At 37.5% G+C, this 14150-nt stretch overlaps 1 long non-coding RNA gene across 1 annotated transcript; it reads left to right on the top strand.

Annotated features, from left to right (window-relative positions):
* Positions 1-607: 607 nt before the first annotated feature.
* Positions 608-10035, top strand: LOC100576573. The gene is made up of 3 exons (XR_001703494.2): positions 608-723; positions 5640-7724; positions 7978-10035. It is a non-coding gene; the product is annotated as an uncharacterized LOC100576573 (long non-coding RNA).
* Positions 10036-14150: the final 4115 nt, after the last annotated feature.

The following is a 14150-nucleotide window of genomic DNA, read 5'->3' as shown; positions in this document are numbered from 1 at the left end:
CCTTGAAAGTCGCTCGACTCCGACAGATTTAAGGCCCACTAAGGTAAAATATTATGAAAAACCACGCGAAAAAAATATGTCTTCGCTGTCAGGGCTGCACTGTCGCGAGGACGTTGTAAATTACGCATTCAATTCCGGATCGTAAAACCGGATGCCACGGACTGCTGCTACCTTTGACGGCATCGTTTAGGGACGCAATAAATTTTGACTTATATAACGTGCTCCTCGGAAACTGATTCTTACGCTAAAATTTTACGCAGTACTTTGTTGATCCGCTTTCACGGGAAAAGAAAGAAAGAAAGAAAGATGTACGATTGACTTGTGAAGTGAAACTTGTTGCCTCTCGGATGAAAAATGTTTTCGAGGTATGGTTGTTTCATTTCAACATTGCCATTGTGAAGTCAGGTAGTAACATTATAATATCTTTGTTGAACGTCAATAGAAGATATTATTTGCTTAAATAATAATAATAATAAAAAAGGAGGGAAAAACAAGACTTGAAAGTATCCCGTACACTTTCTAAATATATATTTTCTTTTTCGATAACATTGCGAGCTCCGAGAATCAAAATACGGAATGTTATTAATCGCGTTACGGGAAGCGACGACGATATCGCTTGTTGATATTGAATTCAAAACATCGATTTAACGCAATCGTGTTTCGTACACAGAACGGAACGGACGTGTCGCTCTTCGCTCCTCGCAAGAATATTTTACTATTTAAGTAAGTTGATTTTTTAAGATTATTTTTGTATAAGTTATTACAAAATTAATTAATTAGTGTAGTTATTATAAAAATTATTGATAAAATCGTAAGAATATTATATTATTTAGTAAATTTATTACTTTTGTGTAAATTATTGTAAAAATTATTGATAAAAATCACGTTATAGAAAATGTATACCAACACTTGAAACGATATAGTTTGTAACTTTTTATAAGAATATAGTAATTAATACTTTATAATAAATATTTTGTTAAAAAAAAATCAAAATTTTCCAGAAAACGATAAAATTTGACAAAAATTATCCTCATTTTCGAGTATTAGAGAAAAATAAAGATAAAAATCGTAACATCTCAATAATCTTCTTCTATGATATCGGCACAGAAATCTAGAATTTCTATTCTACTTTACTCGATATTAGAAATTACCCCCTATAAAAGTATCACTCTTATACAATTCCATCCGTGTTTTCGAAGATCTCTTCAAAAAAAAAAAAAATCTCCAACGTATTCGTTCGCTTCCAAAGCTTGGCTCCGTTGTCCACCATCGCTCGTTATATATATGTATCTTCATATATCCTCCTCCTCCTTTCCGGTTTATACACGTCGTTGAATTCCGTGAGCTCGTAAAGCATCCCGGCCCCGTAAAACCGATCGTCGAAGAACGTCGAGGCGTAACGTCCGCCTTTATCACGATTTGTAAAGGCGAAGCGTTACGAGCCGCGTACAGAGAAGAGATCTGCCAATAAGAGCAAAGCGTCGACGCTCGTAAACTTATGCGAAGCTGAACTCTCCTCTGGAAAACCGGGGGAACCGAAGGTGCACGGCCGACTTCCATTGGCTGCCTCGGAAGTGACGTAACCGGGCCCCGGCCGCTAATCCATCGGCCTCGTAAACGGCTTCTTCATTTCCCGATTGAAAAATTAATTATACCGAATAAGGGAGGGCGGAACGGGCTATAAACTACGATGAAATTTAAATTGAATCGGTGGGATCGGTGGCCGCGAAGCGCTCGCCAGGGCTCACCCCTTCCGCTCTTTTCGACTCACTCTCTCTCTCTTTTGTTCCCAGGATTCGACGACCGAAAAGTGAAAATATTTACCGCCGGCCAAACCTTGTTACAATGTTCCTGTCTCTCAGGGAGAAGGGATATCCAAGTTTATCTTTTATGGATGGATACTCGAGATATCGATATTTGCGATCAATATGGGTTAGTCGTCGGAACGTGAAAGTGGCATTTGTACGCCGTTCGTGGATAAACTTTACGAGTTGAGCTTTCCTTTTGATTTTTAGTAATCGCGTATCAGCGAGAATATTTGCAAATGTAAACATTTTGCGATATTTGCACCATGAATATACAGCGGTTATTACAAATACAAATTGCGTGTAATCATCGTTTAACATATGACAGAAAATTATGGATTAAGAAAAGAGAAAGAAAAGAAGTATCGTTGATAATCTCCATACGTGTTACAAAATGAGAACGAGGAGAAGAACGTGACACGAAAGTTTCAAAGTTTCCCAAGAAACCGAAAGAAATCGATAAGAATTTTTATCTGGATATTAATGCCGTCTATATAAATGTCCTGTAACGGGTAAAACGGAAAGGAGATAAAGTCTCGAGTCTTGAAAATACGTTTCATCGTCGGCACGGTTGAAATGGTCATAAAGTCATATACTCATCGGGTGTTACACGCATCGCCTATTCCGGAAAACGGCAAGATAAATGACGAACGTCTTTGGACGAGTATAATCTCCATTGGACACGTGGCTGGCAACATTATCTATAGCGCGGGTTTGAGAAACGCGTCTCCCCAACGTTGTCTTTTTGGCGAGATGACTGATGATCGTGCGGCCTGCGGCGCTTTGCTCCTGTCGTGTCGCAATAATCAATTAGCCCGATGTGTTGACACGCCTAATTCCTTGTCTACTAACTGATAGATAACCCGTGCCTCATAACCCTTTCGTTCACGGACTAATAACCACGATGACGGAACCAGAACCTGGCTCTGCTTCGGCGTCGACCGCGTGTCGAGTGGAAAAATTGAGGGAGGAGAAGGAGAGGGAGAGGGGAGGGATAGAGGGCGATCAGTCAGGAGTTATACGTCAGGATAATAATTTACTAAGTTACGACGGTTGTTTTACCAGTTGTTCCCTTGTCCCGTCGATCCCGTCGATGATAATCTTAATAGCTTATACTTTGTAGTTGGAAAATTTAATCGATTGTTCCATTCTTTTGTTAATAATTAATCCACTGTATACGATACTTTTTTCCTTTTACATCGATATAAATTATTCACAAGATTAATCAAAGAAATGTTGCGGTTCTTATTAAATTTTTAATTATGTTTATTTTACGTGAAATTTATTTATTTCATTTAGAGAGTTCGGTTAAATGTTACATAATATTGCATCTCGGTTGAATAAAAGTAACTCTCTCTCTCTCTCTCTCTCTTTCTCTCTCTCTCTCTCTCTCTCTATATATATATATATATATTCTTGTCGTTTGGAAGAAAGAAGAGGGGTTGGCCGGGAGCATGTACGAAACTTAGGAAAGTTGGACGGACGAATAACACGTTCCTGAAAGCGAAATGTATATACGGCTGGTTCGAGGAGGATATAAATGAGCGGCAGGAGTCGACAAATCAAGAAACTATCGACATAAATAAATTGTGGCCCGCTAGGGGGTTTCGCGGTTGTAACTATATGAGGAAAATGGCAGGCTCTAAGTCAGCAATTACCCACATTTCCAGCTCCCTGTGGCTATTATATCTACCTGCCCTCTCTATTTCTCGTTCGATCCCAATTCTACTACAATGCCTTTCAAATGCCGTGCAATGTATCATTTATATTATTATATCATACAACAGCCTACATCATTGTTCTCGCAATCAATTTCAAAATTATGGAAGAAAGGATAATTGGTATTATCTCTATGTGCGATCAAGAATATCTAAAAAGAATGTATTCGCGAAAAGAAAAAAAAATTATTACTTATTCTTCTGCGATTATTTAATTGCATACATTTTCTTCTTACAAAAAATAACTATTTTATTTCGATTTAATTATCGAATAATAAAATTAACAAGAGTCCTAGAAGATATAAATTAAAATATAGCAATCATATTCCAATCATCGTTAACGAATTTATGAAAATCTGTCATTTTTCATTCCCGTTTCGAGAAAATCCGTGAGATAGAATATTAGAATATTCTACGCGAAATTGTTTTCAAAAGAATTGTTTTCGAAAAATGGCAGATGTTCCTTTTCTCGACACCCTACCAATTATCCACCGTCCATTATCAATTTTGAAAGCGGCGATTCGATCTAAATCTCAATTTTGGACGATCCTATATATACACGGGGGTTCGTTGGGTGTTTCCACCCCCGCGTGCTCCTTTCGCCCCTCCCCACCACCCCCGACGTTCATCCAGTGAATTACTTCGTTAGTGGCTACCTTCAGAGGGCTGTTAATTCCTGCAGGGCAGATTATACAGATAGGTTTATTGCACTCGTGTCCCAATCTAATGTCCGTAATGCTCCTCCGCCCGCTACAACGCTCGCTCGTTGCTTTTCAGGCCTCCCCGAGTTTCCCGACCCACCCTCTCCTTTCTCTTGCCCAGTTTTCGCTCGGATTTCGATCGCTTGTGCTCCAAACGAGCGACAATATTTTTCTCTTCTGCTCGTAAATTCTCCCACGCTACATTTTACGTTACTTTAACAAGTATCAAGAATAAATACAAACACAAAGAATGTCTAAAAGATACGTACTTGTAATTTGAATTAAATATTTTTTATGAATTATCCATCGAAGAAAGCAATAGAAGGAAACCGAGCAAGTAAATAATAACAAAGTACAACAAGTACGTAATAAAATCCAAAATTTCATCACAATATTCTAATAAAAAATTTTCACGAACGCGATGGAACGTTCTTCCAATTTTTATCTATATTTTTATTTACATTTTTCGCACAAATCTTCCCTTTGACGACAATGATACTAAGGAGAGCAGCATCTTCCCTTAAGCTCGAATCCCGAGAAAATCGTTTCGAGAAGAAGTAATTTCGTACTCGGATTAATCAAATCCGTCCATCGATCTCGAACGTCGTTTTCCTCGTCGTGAATTCTCGGTTTGTAATTCTCGGCCACTCCGGTTGATGTCCACTTGGCCGGGCCGTGTCCCCTTCGCTGCCTCCTCCTCACGGGCGGCTGAGCACATCAGCTCCGAAAATTTTGGTAACGAGTTTAGCATTACGCCCGAGACCAGCAGCGGTTCTCGAGGAGGGGGGAGGGGGATGAGGAGATTGAGGAGAAGGAGGAGGAGGAGAAGGGGAGGGGTGTCTGATTTTAATGGCGCGGACTGCGAGCTAATGGGCCACCGATTGTCCAAGCCCATTTAAGTCCGGGCCAGACACGTCTGTCGGCCTCGAAATAATGGCATTCGCCGGACTCATGCGCCCAGATCTCGACTCTCTCTCCCTCTCTCTCTCTCTCGACCAACGGTTTGGACACCGCGCGATAATTTTCGGGAATAATCAGACCGCGTGGTTGCGCGCCTATGCCAAGAATATTAATAACAGGCGCGTAATTAGGCCAATCCGATTTCTGGGATATTATTTGCGGAAACCTGGACGGTTTGAGAGGCTCTCGGTGATTGAGATTGTTTGATTCGGTATTATATGTTTTAATACGATTCAATATGGATAATATTTTATATATCGCGTGAGTCTCATTTGTTTCTTTTTTATATTTAATTTTTTATTTAATTATTAAATAGATAGTATATTATATGGAATATATTTATTAGACGTAGATTATTAGATTTTATAATGTCTATTCATTTTTATTATTTCTCCAAGTTTGTTGAAATTTTTAGAAAATAATGTTTATTTCTCACACTTCTTTGTTATTTGTAGATCAAGTCAATATCGTCGATCACCCTGGAGAATATAAAAAGAGAATGATGATATCGAGATGTCTAAATACACGTAATTTGAATACGAGAAGAAGATAATTAAAGAATAAATGAATTGGGATAAGAAATTGCATCGATATAATTTCTGAAGCGTAGCTAATAAAAATTATTTAAAACACTCTTGAAAATCATCGTTGATGATGAAAATTAAAAATCGATTAAGAGGGAGAGAAACAAAGGACATCCGAATTACCAAGGAAATTGATACAATCGTTACAGAATCCGGGGGTTGAGAAAGTTTCCAAAAACTTTTTGTTTTCCACGGACAAAGACGTTCCAGGGAGCCGGGTCCACCCCTTGTCAGCAATCTCAGGGATGTTTCGAAGCGAGGAGACAGCGTTCCTCTACTCATCCACCGAAATAAATGTTTAAATTCACGCGAAGTTAATTAAAACTAAGCGTAATTATAGCGGCGCTCCTGTATAAACCAAGAGGACCGAGAGGGAAGGGGTGGGAGCGAGGAAAATTACCTTTCCTCCGGAGATGAGAAGCTATTTTGTGCCGTTGGATATCGTGTCCTTGCGAAAGGCTGTATTGTAATAACGAGAGAGAAAGAGAAAAAGAGAGGCCTGGTATAAGGGAGGAAAAAAGGATTCTGAAAGCAAAGGTTGTTCGTTCTTGAAAAATTCAACGTCATTTCGTCGTTCCCTCCCTCCTTCTATCGAGGATTGTTTTATGGAAGCAACGGATGGAAGAGACTTGGTAAATTTAGATTAATCCGCGGTTTCCCCCGCAATGATTCTCGTGTTTCCTAAAATTTTTCTCTCTCTCAATATTCTTATTCTTCGCTCGAATAATTATTAAATTTTAACGGAGCGCGGCATTGTTGGATGGCGACGTTAAATTATTTACTTTTGAAATTTTAAAACGACGAGTTCGAATGTTAGGTATCGTGGATAATTTATATTTGGATTAAATTCTACAATTGAGTTGGAAATCTTTGAGAAGAAGAAAGAAAACTATGAATTTGATTCGAATCATTGATTTCGGGAATAAAAAGAAAATCACGTTTTCGGAGAATTATCGAAGCGAATGAAAAAATCGCGTGAATAATTCGTAAACCGATTTAAATGAATTTAAAAGAAGTGTAGAAAGATAGATTTAAACCTATTCTTAATTCGTTCGTTATGACAGCAATGAAGCATAACGCGGCATATTTTCAAATGACGTGGCATATTTTCCGAGAGAAACGGCGCAGATTTATATTTAATTTTTGCAACGATACAACTTCAGGGTTATCCGGAGATAGAATCGAGTCTTGAAATCGTTCCGGTTCGATGGAGTCTATCTTTTTTTCATCTTGAAGAATTTCGACGGAATTCGATTTTAAGAAACATGCAAATTGCAAGTTCAAAATTTACGATTAAATTATTTTCTAAAATCTCTAAACCAAATTTCTAAATTTAATAAATATCGTGCAATTGATTAGCTCGTCTCGTCGGATTCAATTCATTTACATCAAATTCAAATGCTAATAGGATTTTCATTTTAATTGCCTGCTCGTTCAAGTCCCTTCCTCCGATACTCCAACATCTCCATTTCCCAACAAAATTTCTTTCTTCCCCTTTCTTCTTTTTATACCAGCCGGACGCCGTGTTTCGCTTCCTCGGATAAAAACTGAGCAACCACCACCGTCCTCCTCGAGGGCCGGAGAATCGTCAAAGAATTTTTTCTTTTCTCTCCCGTCTCCCTCCTGGGGGCACGGTTAAACAGGCGAAAAGAAATACGAACGAACGTTGTAAGAAAATCATACAATCGCCTTAATGGCGACCTGCTAGGGGGAGAGAGAGACTGATGGCCGTAGGCGCATAATGGTGTTGATTACTAATTACAATTATTGGGCAGCGAGGGGATACGATCGATCCTCCCCCTATCCAGCTTCAAACACCTTCCCCCTCGCCACCACCAGAAGCGTGTTCGAGATCGCGGCCAGCTAATTGCATTATACGTGTCAATATCCTGGAGTAGTTCTCCTTCCAATGGGGTTGGCAACTTCGAGGGAGGATCGAAGAGAAGGGGATTATTGGTAAGTTTTTCAGACAATTCTTCTTAGAGAAAAATTGCACGAATCGATAATTATCACGCGATTAATAATCGTTGGATACGATTTACATATAATTCTTACAAAACTACGGATTTTTTTTCATTTTCAACAAACATGATTCAAATCAATTTCAATATCTTCATAATATTTCGCGCATATTTCAAATTTCTAAAAATTTTTAAATACAAGACGACAAATATTCTAATAATTCGATTATATTCGTAATCTTAAACAGGAAATTCGAGGAACCGAAACGCGTTCGTGGCTGGATTAATATTAAAACGAATAAAATTCCGTTCAACACCGTGCAAAAATTCGGCTTATGCTCGTTAAAAAAAAAAAAAAAAGAAGAAGAGGAAGAAGAGAAAAAGAAAGAAAGAAAGAATCGAATTCGCCGGGACGAACGAACTCGTCTCCTCGCTAAGGATGTATCCCTGTTTTTGGGGTGAGAGTCGGCTTTTCACCGGGGATTGCCAGATTTATGACGGGCTGCCCTCCGCGCCGGCTTATTTTTAACCTTTCGCCCACTAACGAACCTTATCTCTCGGGCTGCATTTCTCCGCGCAACACGATAGACAAAAGAAAAACGTCCGGTTCCATGGGCCCCATAACTTAACGATCTGCCCGATTCTCGTACTCGGCCGACCATTATGTCCGCTCGAAATTTTTACATTTTCTACCGCAGCGAGTTGGCCAGAGCAAAAAAAAAAAAAAAAAGGAAGAGAAGAACAAAAAAAGGCCCAATAAACACGGGGACGCGATAAAATTGTTATGCATCCCGATTAATTTTCGGGGACATTTTTGGCCCCCCCTCTTCCTCCTCCTCCTCCTCCTGGCGTCCCGCCATCCCGCCAACCGATTACCGAAGATAATCGCGACCTTGGCCACTCTCTCCGAGGAGGAATAATTAATTGAACTCGATCGAGAGTTTTCGGGTGAGTGTGTTCTTTGCCCGTGAACGTTTACGCAGAAGAGATTACGCGATGAATTAGTGGTACACTTAGAAAAGGTTGTATCGGTCGAACGTTGGGTTTCGGTTAATACAAGGATAAGATTTTATAATTTAGATTTGCACGGTCAACGTTCAAAAAAGAAAGGAAAGTTTTGTTTATTATTGAAAGCGTGAATTTATTCGATGATCGATAAATTCGTACGAAATTTAAAGAGAAACTTCACGCATCCCTGTACACTTCGTTCATCGAAAATTTTATAATGTTTGATATTCACGATATTTCGAAAAAAGAAAAAAGAAGATTCGTCTTCATTTCTCGACGAAAAGAAATAAATAAAGAGCCGGAAGATGATTCTTAAAAACGCAGGCTGTTTTCCCGTCCTTCTTCCCGTCTCATTATTGTTAAAAAGGAAGTTTTTCCGCGCACGATAAAAACTGTTGACTGGTTTAACCGGTCAAAATATTCAATGTAAATCCATTCAATTCCTTGAATCCTGATGTTGTTCCCGGGGAAAATATCAAGGAATGCCTGTTCCTTTCCCGCGAAAGCGGTAATTTAAAAAAATCGAGGGATTCTGGGAGCAACGAGAGAAGCAACAAGAGACCCCCGGTGTATGGTGAATAGGCCCCGGTACACCGTCCGGGATAAAAATCGACGAGCAGGAACGAGTGTAAATGAATGAAAAAGTGGAGCAGAAATATGTCTGTGAAACTGTGGACTGGGAATGGAGAGAAGAGAGAGAGAAAGAGAGAGAGAGAGATAGGAATGTATAACTGAAATGGAGCGAAAGGGGGCGGTAATTGTGAGAGGGAAACGCAGAAGCAGCAGGATGCAGATGCATTGAAAAAGTAACGTGAGAAGCGAACGATGATACGGAGGAAATGATGGAAATATAAGGATCAAAAGCCGGAGAAATAGAAATAAAAGGAAAGGAAGAAAAGGAAAAAGAAAAGAAAGAGGAAAAAAAGAAAAAAAAGATAAAAAAAAAGAGTGAATCACGGACGTGGCTACATACTGGAAGAACACTGAAACAAATGGAAGGAACGAGAGAAATGCATATATAAAATGTAAAAGCCTGCTTTTCAAAATTCCTGACTCGCCACTTGGAGGTACCTTCGTTTCAAGTTTGAAAATTATTCCATGTTAGATATGCCCCGCTTGAATACGTACATCTGCCTCGGCATAAAACGTATAAATTGTTCCGCAATGGAAAAAAAAAAAAAAAAAGAAACGAAATAAACCGAAGAGAAAGAGGCTGAACGTTACACGAAACGTTACGTATTAAGTTGAATGATATACCTGGACTCGAATAATAAAATAAAAGTTAAGGGAAGATGATATTTATTCTCTTTTTCCATTCCTTTAAACTTTACTCTCTACACCTTTCCAATAATTCCTCCTTTGCCACCCCTTTCGAACGAAATTTCCATCGAAACTTCTTTCCGATCAAATCGATCAAAAATTTCGCGAGAAGAGAGAAAGATAAAAAAAAACGAAAGGAAACGAGTGGAAACGAGAAAGAAAAACGGAACTCACGCTCTCGGTTTTAACGAGAGCGAGGAGAGGAGAAGGATAGCACGCTCGCGACGGTGGCGCTGGAGACAGAGACAGCCGCGCCTCTGGTAAGCGAATACGGAACGAAACGAAAGGGAGGCGGAGAAGGTGCGAAAAGGATGGCGCGTTTTACACGCAGGCCTTATTTATGCGCACCGGCCGGCGACCTCGGATAAGAGTTTAACACCGCGGCATTATTTATTCGAGTTGGCGCGCGCGCGCACGTTTCTTTTAAAAGTTCCCGTGAAAATGATACCTCCGCGATGAATATAAAACGCACGCCCACGCAACCGACATGCCGACACCGACACTCTCTCTCTCCCGACGCCCGGCCCTCGGATATTATACGAGGCCCTGTTCACACGCGCGCGATCGGCGTTAACACCTACACGGACATCCGTGGCGGCTGCGGGACAGCGGAGAGAACGTGGAGAGAGCCAACTGATTGGGGTGGCGATCGTGGCCGGAGAGGTGGGCTGGAGATGGAGGAGGAGGAGAAAGGGAGGGGAGGAGGAGTCGGTGTTGCAGGTGTACAGGGCCTAACATCCCCTCGAAATCGGAGAATTCTGCTAGGAAGGAGGAAAGAAGCGCCCGGTTTAAAGTTTCGCTTTTCGAGCGCGCCGCGCCGGTTTTGGCGCTCGAGGAGGAAGACGTAGAGTTTCTTCTCTTTCCTCTCCGTTCGATAGTAAACTTTCGACGAAATGCTCTTAGCCTTTTCCAGGATTTGATATATACGAATCGATATCGTTTGTAAGCACAGTGCTGGGAAGAGTTTGATACACTTCTAGTTATGGGAACGGTTGAAGGGAAAATGAATATCGATCGTTGGAGAGTAAAAAAGATTAAAGTTAGTTGCGTGATAATAAATTTGGATATATTTTGGAAAGATGTTCTCGTTTTGTTTATATATCATTTGCATATTATACACGTACTATTCCATGAATGGAATACATTAAAAGGTCAAAGTAGCGGGAACAAATTTCGTGGAACATTGATTCGTGTTAATGTCGATCGCTTCATTCGTATCATATTGAACCAGATCCAAGATCCGTACTGAATTCCAAGCAACCGTTTCCAACCGAGAAAATGAAGCATTCGAATGATAACGTCAAACTCGTGTTCAATCAAACGCGCATACGTCGTGGCACACGTCGAAAATTCAGAGCAGTTTCAGCTTGCTCGATCGCTGGCAGATATTAAACGAAGAAGGGGAGGAGGGGAAATTGGCTAAAGGAGAATAGAAACGTAATGTTCACCTGTAATTGATGGCGTTTTACGTACACTTACAGTAATAGCTACAAGGCATTAAAGTATGAGACAATCAATACGGAGGTCGTTGTTCGTTGTTGAATGTTGAAAAAGCCGTGGAGGAACGCGCATGGATGTTTGATCGAAAAATTAGATTGTGATAAATTGATACGTTTCCTCGTTAAGTTCCTCGATGTATCGATTTGTCTTGCAATATCGGTGATTAAGTAAGCTTGGAAAGGAATTGATCGAAAATATTTCATATTAAGAGACGATTTATTTTTTTTTCCCGGTCTAATAATTTTCTAGATATCCAGTAATTTTATAATTGTATAATTGTAATTTCGTCTTAACATTTTTCTATTAAAAATCATTTTTTTTTTTTACTTTACTTTACTCGTTAAAATCAATTATTATATTATTGCTTTATTATATTGCTCGTAAAAAGCAATTATATAAATTAAAGTTTCTTAATTCCTCATAAAAATTTTATTTTAGGTTATTTTTATCATTTGAACGTCTTCGTTAAAAGGCGTAATATAAAGATATAATATCTTGACTACATTTTAAACTGCAATGTATTAAATTTTAATTTCGCTTTATTATAGATCCGTCAGTGAACTGAATTAATTTTAATTAGTTAGAAACTACCGTATTATTAATTTTAGTTTCACAATTTGAAATAGATTTAATACATTTACATAATGTTACTATATACGCGAAACATATTATAATTAAAAATTTATTGCATATCGATAAATTTGAATTTAAATAGAAAGTAAGTTTTTCAAAATAATTTCCTTTTTCCTAATTTGTGCAATACAGCATTGGGAATTCTACGTGTCAACGATGATTTTGGAACGAAATGTGTGATGAATGAGAAAAGATAGCGAGAAATTGTAAGATTTAAAATTGTATCGAAACTTTATGTTTTTAATTTTAATTTTGATGAAATTGTTAATTTTAAAATAACATTTGATGTTTATTATCATGTTTACATCTCAGTATTTATTTTTTTATTTTTATTTCGAAATTTATATCTATTATGCGGTAAAATTATACAAATCAGCATTCGGTAAACTTAAAATACAAAATTTGTATTTTATAATCCTCCTTGATCATTTGTAATTTATGAAATCGTTGGATTTACATTTCCATCCGAGATATTTAATTATACAGATAAAATATATAATTTAGTTTTTATCAAGAACATTGAAAAAAATTAAAGATTAAAATAAATCAATGTGTATCATTTTTAGAAAAAAAAAAATCTATCGTTTTTATTATTTTTATATTGACTTTTTACAGTTTTAATTAAAGAATTTTTTCGTATTTATAGGAAATGATATACTTCCAATATGAGTAATCGACAATTTTAGCATTTGATCGATCGATGAGGTACGAACGTGTTCTAAATATATACCTTCTCGATTGATTTGACACGGATTCGTACATTATTTATCAACAATAAATATTTCCACGTATTCGCATGTACGCATAAGAATTGATAAAATGAAAGGATTATTCCCCGAAATATCCTCATTATAAAATTTAATAGTCCTATAATTGGAACTAATATTTTTATAAATAATTTAACGCACAGAAATATCTGTTTGTCTCCTCAAAAACTCTGGTATTCCAACCGATATGAGTCATATGCTTGCTATTTCAGTACGTGAGACTTTTTGTCACGTAATAATCCTACCTTGACGGCTATAAATTTTTCTAATTAATGACCACGCCACGGTATCGAAAGGAACAGATACTTTCGCTAATTGGTATCCCAAGAATATAGACCTTTTTTATCTCTTTGAAATTTTAATTCGTGACTCATCGTAGCTTTCATTCTTGATTCATATACGTGAACTATATCTAACAGGATATATATATATAATATTTGCGACTTATGAGAAATATCCAATTATATTTAATTGCATCGAACGATTTTTACAACGGTAAAAGACACGATATAATTCATAATTATTATATATATATATATATATCCTCGATTTCTACGTAAATAGAATCTAAGAATCGGGCACAATTTATCTACAATATTTATCTAAAATATTTATCATCGTAACAGCTTATTTTTCTATTTTTTTTTTAACGTTTAAAGAGAGAGCCGGATACAAGATACATATTTTATTTCATATTGAATATTTTATTTCACATTGAATTCAATTATACATTCCGGAATTTATTATCTGTATCTCATTACCTCGAATAACTTTTAATTGCCATGTAACATAATGTTATCAAGAAAATGAAAGAAAAAAAAGAGAGAGAGAGAGAGAGAGGAAACACGCGATGTCTAATTCTTTTTTTCCTTTTCCTTTTTTTTTTTTTTTTTCCTTATGGAAATTAGATTCAACGCATTTGCATCGAAATGAAAAATATTTCTTTCAAAAACGTAAACAAACTTTATAGAGAAATATTGAGCGTATAAAATTATCTCCATTTAATTATTTAACAAACAACACGATGCAAATGAGATAATTACACGTGCAATCAAAATTTAAAATTATCGCACGGTATATATTTTATCATCCCGAGTGGGAAACGTGAGAGATAATGTAAGCTAGAGAGAGAGAGAGAGAGAGAGAGAAAACAACAACAACAACAACAACGGTATTTATAAACTGATCTATCC

Source organism: Apis mellifera, linkage group LG6 (genome assembly GCF_003254395.2).
Source record: "Apis mellifera strain DH4 linkage group LG6, Amel_HAv3.1, whole genome shotgun sequence".
Lineage (NCBI taxonomy): Eukaryota > Metazoa > Arthropoda > Insecta > Hymenoptera > Apidae > Apis > Apis mellifera.
This window is presented reverse-complemented; position numbering and strand designations above follow the sequence as displayed.